This window comes from Atractosteus spatula, chromosome 1 (genome assembly GCF_055471065.1).
Source record: "Atractosteus spatula isolate fAtrSpa1 chromosome 1, fAtrSpa1.hap1, whole genome shotgun sequence".
NCBI lineage: Eukaryota > Metazoa > Chordata > Actinopteri > Semionotiformes > Lepisosteidae > Atractosteus > Atractosteus spatula.
Genome location: NC_142706.1, coordinates 73326438 through 73341948, shown reverse-complemented (window position 1 = coordinate 73341948; position 15511 = coordinate 73326438). Strand labels below are relative to the sequence as shown.

Genomic DNA, 15511 nt, shown 5'->3' with positions numbered 1-15511 from the left:
TCCTTTCCAAAGAATCGCACATGAACGATCCCTCAGTCCCGCCCAGGGGGCACGGCGCCCCCGCCACACAGCTTCAAGTAGCGAGTCCGGCGCCCCGGCTTGCGCTTACGGCCACACCACCCTGAACACGCCCGATCTCGTCTGATCTCGGAAGCTAAGCAGGGTCGGGCCTGGTTAGTACTTGGATGGGAGACCGCCTGGGAATACCAGGTGCTGTAAGCTGTTGCTCTCTCGGCCAGCGGGGGTCGCCGTTGGTGCCGTAGGCTTTGGGAGGAAGAACTCGAGTATGGACATTTATTTCCCGAAAATACCAAACATTTCAATCTTCCCACTTTTGTTTCCTTCGGCAACGCTGACTGGCAAACGGTATCGCGACGGTCGTCCACTTTCTAGGCATGCCAGTTCAGAAAGAGAAGCTCCCTCACATCCCTTCAGATGCTCAAGAAAAATGATCGATATCCTGATCTCTAAAGATGGCTCTTTTAATGGCATGCGTGTGATTCGTATTAGGAAAAAAACACGTTTGTAAAACGAATATCGAAGCTGCCTCTAAATCTGCAATTGAAGGTCAGTCAATAAACAACTCGTTTTTCGTAGAAATATACATATATTCATTTATAACCCATTTCATTCATTGAGCACAGATTCTCCAACAAAATGAGCAGGGATGGATTCAGAGTGAGCAGAAAAAAAGGGAAAAACCGAGTTAAGAACAAGAAAGCATAGCGTATGTCTGTAACGGGCACTAAAACGAGTACCATGTCGTCTGCCGGTGCTCGTGAATAACCCCAGGGCATCTTTCTAATAACCCCCCTCTATGAAGCGGTTTCACCAGCATGTTGTGCTGCTCACGGGGGGGGGCTGCCGAGCGCGGAAGCCCAGCACAGCTCCCCAGCACACAGCAAAGCCGCCTGCACTGCCGCATCTGTTATTGGACCAAGCACACCAGGGGAGAGCGCGAACGCAGTCCCCCACTACCAGAAATTATGCAGTCGAGATTCCCACATTTGGGGAATTCGCAGGGGTCAGCACAGCCGGAGTGCAATGGCCGAGCCTCGCCCTGGGTGAACCTCCTTCTTGATCAAGGTATCTCCCCTGCCAGGTAAGTATGAGTTGTACAGGCCCCTGCAAGCGGCCCGCACCCACAGCACAGCACTCGCAGCCTAAGCCAGCTCCTCGCCCTGCACGCCACCGCCTCCTGCTGGGCCCACTCTTTCGCACACTCACACGCCACACCAACACTCAAAAGTGTGGGGAAAACGAGAAAACGAGCGCGCCGTTTCCTACACATCTGCAGTCGCCATTTCGCCATCGCAGCATGTCCCGGGATGCAATTCGGCCTCATTTACATATCACCAGACCGGCAGATCGCTACGCAAGCTCGCGACGTGCGCCTGCCACACACCGAACAAACACCGGAGCCTCTTCAGCAATTTCCGAAAAACGCGCCTGCTCGCCTGCCCCCAAGGCTCCGTCTCTTACCTGCTCTCCAGAGCCTGCTGCCTTCCGTGCTTTTCCCTCGGCACCGCTGCACCGCACCGCACACAGCTCCTGCAGCGGGGGGAGAAAGTTTCCACGCTCCGCCGCAGGGAAGGCTCGCTCCGTGCGCACACGTCCTTTCAATGCCAGTTCAACAAGTGCTCCGCATTAGCAGCGTCGGGGCTCCGGCGTGTCGCGCCTCACCTCACCTCGCACAGCCCCCTTCCTTCAATGTCTGGCGCTGGGCACGCCCCGCTCTCCTCCACCTCATCTTATCGCGTGTGACCTCCGACAATGGCCACAATGCCGGGGAATGGCACCTGTAAAGTGTTAATTGGGGCACAGGAACAGCCCGCCTCGTCTCGGGGGCCGGCTTCAAAGACAATACAGCAAGCACAGCGGGGCGGGGGAAGAAGACGACACGACACTCGCAGGCACATTCAGCTCCGGCGGGAACGAGTCCTCCGTCGGTCTTTTCAAGTGCTGAGAGCCGAGTAATCCCCGGTGACTAGGTCTCACCCTGCGACTCTCGACTGGGCTCACCCACGGCAGCCCAGCAGGTGTGAGCCCGGCCGGCACCCGGATGGGAGATTCCCCCCGGGAAAGCTCAGGTTGCTGCTGCTGCTCCTGCGAGAGGGGTGACTGGGACCAGTAGGGAGCGCTCACCCTGCGGGCTGTGTGGCTCTCTTATGCCCCAGCATCCTCATGGCGACACTCTGCTGCACAAACAGGCGCCGTCCTTCGGGGGAGGCGTAAAACCGAGGTGTCCTGACCCTCCTTGGCCATTCCAAATCCCAGGGCGTCTCTCAAGAAAGAGTCACGGGGGTGTTACCCATCAGTCGGGCTCTCCTCCTAATCCCCGTCTCACCTGTAACAATCAATGATGAGGCCCCCTGTCCCGTGATATTGTACTTGTCTCCTGGCCGCTGGCTGGCGCCGTGAGATTTAGTGCTCGCGCAAGAGACCGGGGCAGGGCGCGAACGCGGCCCCCCGCCCCCCGCCCCCCACAAAGTGTGCGCTCCAGGTTCCCTCTCGGGGCTCTGCAGCACAGCGTCCCGGCGCTTCCTCCTCGCCGGCCGCCGGGACAGCGGAAAGGCAGCGAGAAGGAGCCTCTTGCTCTGACGCCGCAAGGCCACAAGAGGGCGGAGGCGCCGCGCGTCTGGCCGACGTGTAGGGCCGGTGCGCTTTATGTGCCGAAATAAAACGCGACAGCCCAGAAATGTTTTCAGAGTGCTGTGCACTGGAGGTTTCTGTCTTGTGAACACTTGCCTTGTGCTCCTCCGTGCAGTTTGTTTGTCCTGCTCCAGTGCGGGACAAGAGCAGGGCAAGCCAACTGAAGGGAGCACATTCGCCAACATCCAGGCACGCACTGAGTTCGAAAGCGGCTCCTTTCCAAAGAATCGCACATGAACGATCCCTCAGTCCCGCCCAGGGGGCACGGCGCCCCCGCCACACAGCTTCAAGTAGCGAGTCCGGCGCCCCGGCTTGCGCTTACGGCCACACCACCCTGAACACGCCCGATCTCGTCTGATCTCGGAAGCTAAGCAGGGTCGGGCCTGGTTAGTACTTGGATGGGAGACCGCCTGGGAATACCAGGTGCTGTAAGCTTTTGCTCTCTCGGCCAGCGGGGGTCGCCGTTGGTGCCGTAGGCTTTGGGAGGAAGAACTCGAGTATGGACATTTATTTCCCGAAAATACCAAACATTTCAATCTTCCCACTTTTGTTTCCTTCGGCAACGCTGACTGGCAAACGGTATCGCGACGGTCGTCCACTTTCTAGGCATGCCAGTTCAGAAAGAGAAGCTCCCTCACATCCCTTCAGATGCTCAAGAAAAATGATCGATATCCTGATCTCTAAAGATGGCTCTTTTAATGGCATGCGTGTGATTCGTATTAGGAAAAAAACACGTTTGTAAAACGAATATCGAAGCTGCCTCTAAATCTGCAATTGAAGGTCAGTCAATAAACAACTCGTTTTTCGTAGAAATATACATATATTCATTTATAACCCATTTCATTCATTGAGCACAGATTCTCCAACAAAATGAGCAGGGATGGATTCAGAGTGAGCAGAAAAAAAGGGAAAAACCGAGTTAAGAACAAGAAAGCATAGCGTATGTCTGTAACGGGCACTAAAACGAGTACCATGTCGTCTGCCGGTGCTCGTGAATAACCCCAGGGCATCTTTCTAATAACCCCCCTCTATGAAGCGGTTTCACCAGCATGTTGTGCTGCTCACGGGGGGGGGCTGCCGAGCGCGGAAGCCCAGCACAGCTCCCCAGCACACAGCAAAGCCGCCTGCACTGCCGCATCTGTTATTGGACCAAGCACACCAGGGGAGAGCGCGAACGCAGTCCCCCACTACCAGAAATTATGCAGTCGAGATTCCCACATTTGGGGAATTCGCAGGGGTCAGCACAGCCGGAGTGCAATGGCCGAGCCTCGCCCTGGGTGAACCTCCTTCTTGATCAAGGTATCTTCCCTGCCAGGTAAGTATGAGTTGTACAGGCCCCTGCAAGCGGCCCGCACCCACAGCACAGCACTCGCAGCCTAGGCCAGCTCCTCGCCCTGCACGCCACCGCCTCCTGCTGGGCCCACTCTTTCGCACACTCACACGCCACACCAACACTCAAAAGTGTGGGGAAAACGAGAAAACGAGCGCGCCGTTTCCTACACATCTGCAGTCGCCATTTCGCCATCGCAGCATGTCCCGGGATGCAATTCGGCCTCATTTACATATCACCAGACCGGCAGATCGCTACGCAAGCTCGCGACGTGCGCCTGCCACACACCGAACAAACACCGGAGCCTCTTCAGCAATTTCCGAAAAACGCGCCTGCTCGCCTGCCCCCAAGGCTCCGTCTCTTACCTGCTCTCCAGAGCCTGCTGCCTTCCGTGCTTTTCCCTCGGCACCGCTGCACCGCACCGCACACAGCTCCTGCAGCGGGGGGAGAAAGTTTCCACGCTCCGCCGCAGGGAAGGCTCGCTCCGTGCGCACACGTCCTTTCAATGCCAGTTCAACAAGTGCTCCGCATTAGCAGCGTCGGGGCTCCGGCGTGTCGCGCCTCACCTCACCTCGCACAGCCCCCTTCCTTCAATGTCTGGCGCTGGGCACGCCCCGCTCTCCTCCACCTCATCTTATCGCGTGTGACCTCCGACAATGGCCACAATGCCGGGGAATGGCACCTGTAAAGTGTTAATTGGGGCACAGGAACAGCCCGCCTCGTCTCGGGGGCCGGCTTCAAAGACAATACAGCAAGCACAGCGGGGCGGGGGAAGAAGACGACACGACACTCGCAGGCACATTCAGCTCCGGCGGGAACGAGTCCTCCGTCGGTCTTTTCAAGTGCTGAGAGCCGAGTAATCCCCGGTGACTAGGTCTCACCCTGCGACTCTCGACTGGGCTCACCCACGGCAGCCCAGCAGGTGTGAGCCCGGCCGGCACCCGGATGGGAGATTCCCCCCGGGAAAGCTCAGGTTGCTGCTGCTGCTCCTGCGAGAGGGGTGACTGGGACCAGTAGGGAGCGCTCACCCTGCGGGCTGTGTGGCTCTCTTATGCCCCAGCATCCTCATGGCGACACTCTGCTGCACAAACAGGCGCCGTCCTTCGGGGGAGGCGTAAAACCGAGGTGTCCTGACCCTCCTTGGCCATTCCAAATCCCAGGGCGTCTCTCAAGAAAGAGTCACGGGGGTGTTACCCATCAGTCGGGCTCTCCTCCTAATCCCCGTCTCACCTGTAACAATCAATGATGAGGCCCCCTGTCCCGTGATATTGTACTTGTCTCCTGGCCGCTGGCTGGCGCCGTGAGATTTAGTGCTCGCGCAAGAGACCGGGGCAGGGCGCGAACGCGGCCCCCCGCCCCCCGCCCCCCACAAAGTGTGCGCTCCAGGTTCCCTCTCGGGGCTCTGCAGCACAGCGTCCCGGCGCTTCCTCCTCGCCGGCCGCCGGGACAGCGGAAAGGCAGCGAGAAGGAGCCTCTTGCTCTGACGCCGCAAGGCCACAAGAGGGCGGAGGCGCCGCGCGTCTGGCCGACGTGTAGGGCCGGTGCGCTTTATGTGCCGAAATAAAACGCGACAGCCCAGAAATGTTTTCAGAGTGCTGTGCACTGGAGGTTTCTGTCTTGTGAACACTTGCCTTGTGCTCCTCCGTGCAGTTTGTTTGTCCTGCTCCAGTGCGGGACAAGAGCAGGGCAAGCCAACTGAAGGGAGCACATTCGCCAACATCCAGGCACGCACTGAGTTCGAAAGCGGCTCCTTTCCAAAGAATCGCACATGAACGATCCCTCAGTCCCGCCCAGGGGGCACGGCGCCCCCGCCACACAGCTTCAAGTAGCGAGTCCGGCGCCCCGGCTTGCGCTTACGGCCACACCACCCTGAACACGCCCGATCTCGTCTGATCTCGGAAGCTAAGCAGGGTCGGGCCTGGTTAGTACTTGGATGGGAGACCGCCTGGGAATACCAGGTGCTGTAAGCTGTTGCTCTCTCGGCCAGCGGGGGTCGCCGTTGGTGCCGTAGGCTTTGGGAGGAAGAACTCGAGTATGGACATTTATTTCCCGAAAATACCAAACATTTCAATCTTCCCACTTTTGTTTCCTTCGGCAACGCTGACTGGCAAACGGTATCGCGACGGTCGTCCACTTTCTAGGCATGCCAGTTCAGAAAGAGAAGCTCCCTCACATCCCTTCAGATGCTCAAGAAAAATGATCGATATCCTGATCTCTAAAGATGGCTCTTTTAATGGCATGCGTGTGATTCGTATTAGGAAAAAAACACGTTTGTAAAACGAATATCGAAGCTGCCTCTAAATCTGCAATTGAAGGTCAGTCAATAAACAACTCGTTTTTCGTAGAAATATACATATATTCATTTATAACCCATTTCATTCATTGAGCACAGATTCTCCAACAAAATGAGCAGGGATGGATTCAGAGTGAGCAGAAAAAAAGGGAAAAACCGAGTTAAGAACAAGAAAGCATAGCGTATGTCTGTAACGGGCACTAAAACGAGTACCATGTCGTCTGCCGGTGCTCGTGAATAACCCCAGGGCATCTTTCTAATAACCCCCCTCTATGAAGCGGTTTCACCAGCATGTTGTGCTGCTCACGGGGGGGGGCTGCCGAGCGCGGAAGCCCAGCACAGCTCCCCAGCACACAGCAAAGCCGCCTGCACTGCCGCATCTGTTATTGGACCAAGCACACCAGGGGAGAGCGCGAACGCAGTCCCCCACTACCAGAAATTATGCAGTCGAGATTCCCACATTTGGGGAATTCGCAGGGGTCAGCACAGCCGGAGTGCAATGGCCGAGCCTCGCCCTGGGTGAACCTCCTTCTTGATCAAGGTATCTTCCCTGCCAGGTAAGTATGAGTTGTACAGGCCCCTGCAAGCGGCCCGCACCCACAGCACAGCACTCGCAGCCTAGGCCAGCTCCTCGCCCTGCACGCCACCGCCTCCTGCTGGGCCCACTCTTTCGCACACTCACACGCCACACCAACACTCAAAAGTGTGGGGAAAACGAGAAAACGAGCGCGCCGTTTCCTACACATCTGCAGTCGCCATTTCGCCATCGCAGCATGTCCCGGGATGCAATTCGGCCTCATTTACATATCACCAGACCGGCAGATCGCTACGCAAGCTCGCGACGTGCGCCTGCCACACACCGAACAAACACCGGAGCCTCTTCAGCAATTTCCGAAAAACGCGCCTGCTCGCCTGCCCCCAAGGCTCCGTCTCTTACCTGCTCTCCAGAGCCTGCTGCCTTCCGTGCTTTTCCCTCGGCACCGCTGCACCGCACCGCACACAGCTCCTGCAGCGGGGGGAGAAAGTTTCCACGCTCCGCCGCAGGGAAGGCTCGCTCCGTGCGCACACGTCCTTTCAATGCCAGTTCAACAAGTGCTCCGCATTAGCAGCGTCGGGGCTCCGGCGTGTCGCGCCTCACCTCACCTCGCACAGCCCCCTTCCTTCAATGTCTGGCGCTGGGCACGCCCCGCTCTCCTCCACCTCATCTTATCGCGTGTGACCTCCGACAATGGCCACAATGCCGGGGAATGGCACCTGTAAAGTGTTAATTGGGGCACAGGAACAGCCCGCCTCGTCTCGGGGGCCGGCTTCAAAGACAATACAGCAAGCACAGCGGGGCGGGGGAAGAAGACGACACGACACTCGCAGGCACATTCAGCTCCGGCGGGAACGAGTCCTCCGTCGGTCTTTTCAAGTGCTGAGAGCCGAGTAATCCCCGGTGACTAGGTCTCACCCTGCGACTCTCGACTGGGCTCACCCACGGCAGCCCAGCAGGTGTGAGCCCGGCCGGCACCCGGATGGGAGATTCCCCCCGGGAAAGCTCAGGTTGCTGCTGCTGCTCCTGCGAGAGGGGTGACTGGGACCAGTAGGGAGCGCTCACCCTGCGGGCTGTGTGGCTCTCTTATGCCCCAGCATCCTCATGGCGACACTCTGCTGCACAAACAGGCGCCGTCCTTCGGGGGAGGCGTAAAACCGAGGTGTCCTGACCCTCCTTGGCCATTCCAAATCCCAGGGCGTCTCTCAAGAAAGAGTCACGGGGGTGTTACCCATCAGTCGGGCTCTCCTCCTAATCCCCGTCTCACCTGTAACAATCAATGATGAGGCCCCCTGTCCCGTGATATTGTACTTGTCTCCTGGCCGCTGGCTGGCGCCGTGAGATTTAGTGCTCGCGCAAGAGACCGGGGCAGGGCGCGAACGCGGCCCCCCGCCCCCCACAAAGTGTGCGCTCCAGGTTCACTCTCGGGGCTCTGCAGCACAGCGTCCCGGCGCTTCCTCCTCGCCGGCCGCCGGGACAGCGGAAAGGCAGCGAGAAGGAGCCTCTTGCTCTGACGCCGCAAGGCCACAAGAGGGCGGAGGCGCCGCGCGTCTGGCCGATGTGTAGGGCCGGTGCGCTTTATGTGCCGAAATAAAACGCGACAGCCCAGAAATGTTTTCAGAGTGCTGTGCACTGGAGGTTTCTGTCTTGTGAACACTTGCCTTGTGCTCCTCCGTGCAGTTTGTTTGTCCTGCTCCAGTGCGGGACAAGAGCAGGGCAAGCCAACTGAAGGGAGCACATTCGCCAACATCCAGGCACGCACTGAGTTCGAAAGCGGCTCCTTTCCAAAGAATCGCACATGAACGATCCCTCAGTCCCGCCCAGGGGGCACGGCGCCCCCGCCACACAGCTTCAAGTAGCGAGTCCGGCGCCCCGGCTTGCGCTTACGGCCACACCACCCTGAACACGCCCGATCTCGTCTGATCTCGGAAGCTAAGCAGGGTCGGGCCTGGTTAGTACTTGGATGGGAGACCGCCTGGGAATACCAGGTGCTGTAAGCTGTTGCTCTCTCGGCCAGCGGGGGTCGCCGTTGGTGCCGTAGGCTTTGGGAGGAAGAACTCGAGTATGGACATTTATTTCCCGAAAATACCAAACATTTCAATCTTCCCACTTTTGTTTCCTTCGGCAACGCTGACTGGCAAACGGTATCGCGACGGTCGTCCACTTTCTAGGCATGCCAGTTCAGAAAGAGAAGCTCCCTCACATCCCTTCAGATGCTCAAGAAAAATGATCGATATCCTGATCTCTAAAGATGGCTCTTTTAATGGCATGCGTGTGATTCGTATTAGGAAAAAAACACGTTTGTAAAACGAATATCGAAGCTGCCTCTAAATCTGCAATTGAAGGTCAGTCAATAAACAACTCGTTTTTCGTAGAAATATACATATATTCATTTATAACCCATTTCATTCATTGAGCACAGATTCTCCAACAAAATGAGCAGGGATGGATTCAGAGTGAGCAGAAAAAAAGGGAAAAACCGAGTTAAGAACAAGAAAGCATAGCGTATGTCTGTAACGGGCACTAAAACGAGTACCATGTCGTCTGCCGGTGCTCGTGAATAACCCCCCTCTATGAAGCGGTTTCACCAGCATGTTGTGCTGCTCACGGGGGGGGGCTGCCGAGCGCGGAAGCCCAGCACAGCTCCCCAGCACACAGCAAAGCCGCCTGCACTGCCGCATCTGTTATTGGACCAAGCACACCAGGGGAGAGCGCGAACGCAGTCCCCCACTACCAGAAATTATGCAGTCGAGATTCCCACATTTGGGGAATTCGCAGGGGTCAGCACAGCCGGAGTGCAATGGCCGAGCCTCGCCCTGGGTGAACCTCCTTCTTGATCAAGGTATCTCCCCTGCCAGGTAAGTATGAGTTGTACAGGCCCCTGCAAGCGGCCCGCACCCACAGCACAGCACTCGCAGCCTAGGCCAGCTCCTCGCCCTGCACGCCACCGCCTCCTGCTGGGCCCACTCTTTCGCACACTCACACGCCACACCAACACTCAAAAGTGTGGGGAAAACGAGCGCGCCGTTTCCTACACATCTGCAGTCGCCATTTCGCCATCGCAGCATGTCCCGGGATGCAATTCGGCCTCATTTACATATCACCAGACCGGCAGATCGCTACGCAAGCTCGCGACGTGCGCCTGCCACACACCGAACAAACACCGGAGCCTCTTCAGCAATTTCCGAAAAACGCGCCTGCTCGCCTGCCCCCAAGGCTCCGTCTCTTACCTGCTCTCCAGAGCCTGCTGCCTTCCGTGCTTTTCCCTCGGCACCGCTGCACCGCACCGCACACAGCTCCTGCAGCGGGGGGAGAAAGTTTCCACGCTCCGCCGCAGGGAAGGCTCGCTCCGTGCGCACACGTCCTTTCAATGCCAGTTCAACAAGTGCTCCGCATTAGCAGCGTCGGGGCTCCGGCGTGTCGCGCCTCACCTCACCTCGCACAGCCCCCTTCCTTCAATGTCTGGCGCTGGGCACGCCCCGCTCTCCTCCACCTCATCTTATCGCGTGTGACCTCCGACAATGGCCACAATGCCGGGGAATGGCACCTGTAAAGTGTTAATTGGGGCACAGGAACAGCCCGCCTCGTCTCGGGGGCCGGCTTCAAAGACAATACAGCAAGCACAGCGGGGCGGGGGAAGAAGACGACACGACACTCGCAGGCACATTCAGCTCCGGCGGGAACGAGTCCTCCGTCGGTCTTTTCAAGTGCTGAGAGCCGAGTAATCCCCGGTGACTAGGTCTCACCCTGCGACTCTCGACTGGGCTCACCCACGGCAGCCCAGCAGGTGTGAGCCCGGCCGGCACCCGGATGGGAGATTCCCCCCGGGAAAGCTCAGGTTGCTGCTGCTGCTCCTGCGAGAGGGGTGACTGGGACCAGTAGGGAGCGCTCACCCTGCGGGCTGTGTGGCTCTCTTATGCCCCAGCATCCTCATGGCGACACTCTGCTGCACAAACAGGCGCCGTCCTTCGGGGGAGGCGTAAAACCGAGGTGTCCTGACCCTCCTTGGCCATTCCAAATCCCAGGGCGTCTCTCAAGAAAGAGTCACGGGGGTGTTACCCATCAGTCGGGCTCTCCTCCTAATCCCCGTCTCACCTGTAACAATCAATGATGAGGCCCCCTGTCCCGTGATATTGTACTTGTCTCCTGGCCGCTGGCTGGCGCCGTGAGATTTAGTGCTCGCGCAAGAGACCGGGGCAGGGCGCGAACGCGGCCCCCCGCCCCCCGCCCCCCACAAAGTGTGCGCTCCAGGTTCCCTCTCGGGGCTCTGCAGCACAGCGTCCCGGCGCTTCCTCCTCGCCGGCCGCCGGGACAGCGGAAAGGCAGCGAGAAGGAGCCTCTTGCTCTGACGCCGCAAGGCCACAAGAGGGCGGAGGCGCTGCGCGTCTGGCCGACGTGTAGGGCCGGTGCGCTTTATGTGCCGAAATAAAACGCGACAGCCCAGAAATGTTTTCAGAGTGCTGTGCACTGGAGGTTTCTGTCTTGTGAACACTTGCCTTGTGCTCCTCCGTGCAGTTTGTTTGTCCTGCTCCAGTGCGGGACAAGAGCAGGGCAAGCCAACTGAAGGGAGCACATTCGCCAACATCCAGGCACGCACTGAGTTCGAAAGCGGCTCCTTTCCAAAGAATCGCACATGAACGATCCCTCAGTCCCGCCCAGGGGGCACGGCGCCCCCGCCACACAGCTTCAAGTAGCGAGTCCGGCGCCCCGGCTTGCGCTTACGGCCACACCACCCTGAACACGCCCGATCTCGTCTGATCTCGGAAGCTAAGCAGGGTCGGGCCTGGTTAGTACTTGGATGGGAGACCGCCTGGGAATACCAGGTGCTGTAAGCTTTTGCTCTCTCGGCCAGCGGGGGTCGCCGTTGGTGCCGTAGGCTTTGGGAGGAAGAACTCGAGTATGGACATTTATTTCCCGAAAATACCAAACATTTCAATCTTCCCACTTTTGTTTCCTTCGGCAACGCTGACTGGCAAACGGTATCGCGACGGTCGTCCACTTTCTAGGCATGCCAGTTCAGAAAGAGAAGCTCCCTCACATCCCTTCAGATGCTCAAGAAAAATGATCGATATCCTGATCTCTAAAGATGGCTCTTTTAATGGCATGCGTGTGATTCGTATTAGGAAAAAAACACGTTTGTAAAACGAATATCGAAGCTGCCTCTAAATCTGCAATTGAAGGTCAGTCAATAAACAACTCGTTTTTCGTAGAAATATACATATATTCATTTATAACCCATTTCATTCATTGAGCACAGATTCTCCAACAAAATGAGCAGGGATGGATTCAGAGTGAGCAGAAAAAAAGGGAAAAACCGAGTTAAGAACAAGAAAGCATAGCGTATGTCTGTAACGGGCACTAAAACGAGTACCATGTCGTCTGCCGGTGCTCGTGAATAACCCCAGGGCATCTTTCTAATAACCCCCCTCTATGAAGCGGTTTCACCAGCATGTTGTGCTGCTCACGGGGGGGGGCTGCCGAGCGCGGAAGCCCAGCACAGCTCCCCAGCACACAGCAAAGCCGCCTGCACTGCCGCATCTGTTATTGGACCAAGCACACCAGGGGAGAGCGCGAACGCAGTCCCCCACTACCAGAAATTATGCAGTCGAGATTCCCACATTTGGGGAATTCGCAGGGGTCAGCACAGCCGGAGTGCAATGGCCGAGCCTCGCCCTGGGTGAACCTCCTTCTTGATCAAGGTATCTCCCCTGCCAGGTAAGTATGAGTTGTACAGGCCCCTGCAAGCGGCCCGCACCCACAGCACAGCACTCGCAGCCTAGGCCAGCTCCTCGCCCTGCACGCCACCGCCTCCTGCTGGGCCCACTCTTTCGCACACTCACACGCCACACCAACACTCAAAAGTGTGGGGAAAACGAGAAAACGAGCGCGCCGTTTCCTACACATCTGCAGTCGCCATTTCGCCATTGCAGCATGTCCCGGGATGCAATTCGGCCTCATTTACATATCACCAGACCGGCAGATCGCTACAAAAGCTCGCGACGTGCGCCTGCCACACACCGAACAAACACCGGAGCCTCTTCAGCAATTTCCGAAAAACGCGCCTGCTCGCCTGCCCCCAAGGCTCCGTCTCTTACCTGCTCTCCAGAGCCTGCTGCCTTCCGTGCTTTTCCCTCGGCACCGCTGCACCGCACCGCACACAGCTCCTGCAGCGGGGGGAGAAAGTTTCCACGCTCCGCCGCAGGGAAGGCTCGCTCCGTGCGCACACGTCCTTTCAATGCCAGTTCAACAAGTGCTCCGCATTAGCAGCGTCGGGGCTCCGGCGTGTCGCGCCTCACCTCACCTCGCACAGCCCCCTTCCTTCAATGTCTGGCGCTGGGCACGCCCCGCTCTCCTCCACCTCATCTTATCGCGTGTGACCTCCGACAATGGCCACAATGCCGGGGAATGGCACCTGTAAAGTGTTAATTGGGGCACAGGAACAGCCCGCCTCGTCTCGGGGGCCGGCTTCAAAGACAATACAGCAAGCACAGCGGGGCGGGGGAAGAAGACGACACGACACTCGCAGGCACATTCAGCTCCGGCGGGAACGAGTCCTCCGTCGGTCTTTTCAAGTGCTGAGAGCCGAGTAATCCCCGGTGACTAGGTCTCACCCTGCGACTCTCGACTGGGCTCACCCACGGCAGCCCAGCAGGTGTGAGCCCGGCCGGCACCCGGATGGGAGATTCCCCCCGGGAAAGCTCAGGTTGCTGCTGCTGCTCCTGCGAGAGGGGTGACTGGGACCAGTAGGGAGCGCTCACCCTGCGGGCTGTGTGGCTCTCTTATGCCCCAGCATCCTCATGGCGACACTCTGCTGCACAAACAGGCGCCGTCCTTCGGGGGAGGCGTAAAACCGAGGTGTCCTGACCCTCCTTGGCCATTCCAAATCCCAGGGCGTCTCTCAAGAAAGAGTCACGGGGGTGTTACCCATCAGTCGGGCTCTCCTCCTAATCCCCGTCTCACCTGTAACAATCAATGATGAGGCCCCCTGTCCCGTGATATTGTACTTGTCTCCTGGCCGCTGGCTGGCGCCGTGAGATTTAGTGCTCGCGCAAGAGACCGGGGCAGGGCGCGAACGCGGCCCCCCGCCCCCCGCCCCCCACAAAGTGTGCGCTCCAGGTTCCCTCTCGGGGCTCTGCAGCACAGCGTCCCGGCGCTTCCTCCTCGCCGGCCGCCGGGACAGCGGAAAGGCAGCGAGAAGGAGCCTCTTGCTCTGACGCCGCAAGGCCACAAGAGGGCGGAGGCGCCGCGCGTCTGGCCGACGTGTAGGGCCGGTGCGCTTTATGTGCCGAAATAAAACGCGACAGCCCAGAAATGTTTTCAGAGTGCTGTGCACTGGAGGTTTCTGTCTTGTGAACACTTGCCTTGTGCTCCTCCGTGCAGTTTGTTTGTCCTGCTCCAGTGCGGGACAAGAGCAGGGCAAGCCAACTGAAGGGAGCACATTCGCCAACATCCAGGCACGCACTGAGTTCGAAAGCGGCTCCTTTCCAAAGAATCGCACATGAACGATCCCTCAGTCCCGCCCAGGGGGCACGGCGCCCCCGCCACACAGCTTCAAGTAGCGAGTCCGGCGCCCCGGCTTGCGCTTACGGCCACACCACCCTGAACACGCCCGATCTCGTCTGATCTCGGAAGCTAAGCAGGGTCGGGCCTGGTTAGTACTTGGATGGGAGACCGCCTGGGAATACCAGGTGCTGTAAGCTTTTGCTCTCTCGGCCAGCGGGGGTCGCCGTTGGTGCCGTAGGCTTTGGGAGGAAGAACTCGAGTATGGACATTTATTTCCCGAAAATACCAAACATTTCAATCTTCCCACTTTTGTTTCCTTCGGCAACGCTGACTGGCAAACGGTATCGCGACGGTCGTCCACTTTCTAGGCATGCCAGTTCAGAAAGAGAAGCTCCCTCACATCCCTTCAGATGCTCAAGAAAAATGATCGATATCCTGATCTCTAAAGATGGCTCTTTTAATGGCATGCGTGTGATTCGTATTAGGAAAAAAACACGTTTGTAAAACGAATATCGAAGCTGCCTCTAAATCTGCAATTGAAGGTCAGTCAATAAACAACTCGTTTTTCGTAGAAATATACATATATTCATTTATAACCCATTTCATTCATTGAGCACAGATTCTCCAACAAAATGAGCAGGGATGGATTCAGAGTGAGCAGAAAAAAAGGGAAAAACCGAGTTAAGAACAAGAAAGCATAGCGTATGTCTGTAACGGGCACTAAAACGAGTACCATGTCGTCTGCCGGTGCTCGTGAATAACCCCAGGGCATCTTTCTAATAACCCCCCTCTATGAAGCGGTTTCACCAGCATGTTGTGCTGCTCACGGGGGGGGGCTGCCGAGCGCGGAAGCCCAGCACAGCTCCCCAGCACACAGCAAAGCCGCCTGCACTGCCGCATCTGTTATTGGACCAAGCACACCAGGGGAGAGCGCGAACGCAGTCCCCCACTACCAGAAATTATGCAGTCGAGATTCCCACATTTGGGGAATTCGCAGGGGTCAGCACAGCCGGAGTGCAATGGCCGAGCCTCGCCCTGGGTGAACCTCCTTCTTGATCAAGGTATCTTCCCTGCCAGGTAAGTATGAGTTGTACAGGCCCCTGCAAGCGGCCCGCACCCACAGCACAGCACTCGCAGCCTAGGCCAGCTCCTCGCCCTGCACGCCACCGCCTCCTGCTGGGCCCACTCTTTCGCACAC

The 15511-nt window shown here is 57.9% G+C and overlaps 12 non-coding genes across 12 annotated transcripts; 6 read left to right on the top strand and 6 right to left on the bottom strand.

The window, feature by feature from the left end:
• The first annotated feature begins 103 nt into the window (after window positions 1-103).
• On the top strand, window positions 104-222 carry LOC148841885 (5S ribosomal RNA). Its single transcript, XR_016093647.1, has one exon. It is a non-coding gene; the product is annotated as a 5S ribosomal RNA (ribosomal RNA).
• A 724-nt stretch (window positions 223-946) lies between these two features.
• Window positions 947-1110, bottom strand: LOC148841884 (U1 spliceosomal RNA). The gene has a single exon (XR_016091563.1). It is a non-coding gene; the product is annotated as a U1 spliceosomal RNA (small nuclear RNA).
• Window positions 1111-2968: 1858 nt separating this feature from the next.
• On the top strand, window positions 2969-3087 carry LOC148841883 (5S ribosomal RNA). Its single transcript, XR_016093646.1, has one exon. It is a non-coding gene; the product is annotated as a 5S ribosomal RNA (ribosomal RNA).
• Window positions 3088-3811: 724 nt separating this feature from the next.
• LOC148841882 (U1 spliceosomal RNA) lies at window positions 3812-3975 on the bottom strand. The gene has a single exon (XR_016091666.1). It is a non-coding gene; the product is annotated as a U1 spliceosomal RNA (small nuclear RNA).
• A 1858-nt stretch (window positions 3976-5833) lies between these two features.
• Window positions 5834-5952, top strand: LOC148841881 (5S ribosomal RNA). Its single transcript, XR_016093645.1, has one exon. It is a non-coding gene; the product is annotated as a 5S ribosomal RNA (ribosomal RNA).
• A 724-nt stretch (window positions 5953-6676) lies between these two features.
• Window positions 6677-6840, bottom strand: LOC148841880 (U1 spliceosomal RNA). Its single transcript, XR_016091664.1, has one exon. It is a non-coding gene; the product is annotated as a U1 spliceosomal RNA (small nuclear RNA).
• Window positions 6841-8691: 1851 nt separating this feature from the next.
• Window positions 8692-8810, top strand: LOC148841879 (5S ribosomal RNA). The gene has a single exon (XR_016093644.1). It is a non-coding gene; the product is annotated as a 5S ribosomal RNA (ribosomal RNA).
• Window positions 8811-9512: 702 nt separating this feature from the next.
• LOC148841878 (U1 spliceosomal RNA) lies at window positions 9513-9676 on the bottom strand. Its single transcript, XR_016091561.1, has one exon. It is a non-coding gene; the product is annotated as a U1 spliceosomal RNA (small nuclear RNA).
• Window positions 9677-11526: 1850 nt separating this feature from the next.
• Window positions 11527-11645, top strand: LOC148841877 (5S ribosomal RNA). Its single transcript, XR_016093643.1, has one exon. It is a non-coding gene; the product is annotated as a 5S ribosomal RNA (ribosomal RNA).
• Window positions 11646-12369: 724 nt separating this feature from the next.
• On the bottom strand, window positions 12370-12533 carry LOC148841876 (U1 spliceosomal RNA). The gene has a single exon (XR_016091560.1). It is a non-coding gene; the product is annotated as a U1 spliceosomal RNA (small nuclear RNA).
• A 1858-nt stretch (window positions 12534-14391) lies between these two features.
• LOC148841875 (5S ribosomal RNA) lies at window positions 14392-14510 on the top strand. The gene has a single exon (XR_016093642.1). It is a non-coding gene; the product is annotated as a 5S ribosomal RNA (ribosomal RNA).
• Window positions 14511-15234: 724 nt separating this feature from the next.
• LOC148841874 (U1 spliceosomal RNA) lies at window positions 15235-15398 on the bottom strand. Its single transcript, XR_016091663.1, has one exon. It is a non-coding gene; the product is annotated as a U1 spliceosomal RNA (small nuclear RNA).
• Window positions 15399-15511: the final 113 nt, after the last annotated feature.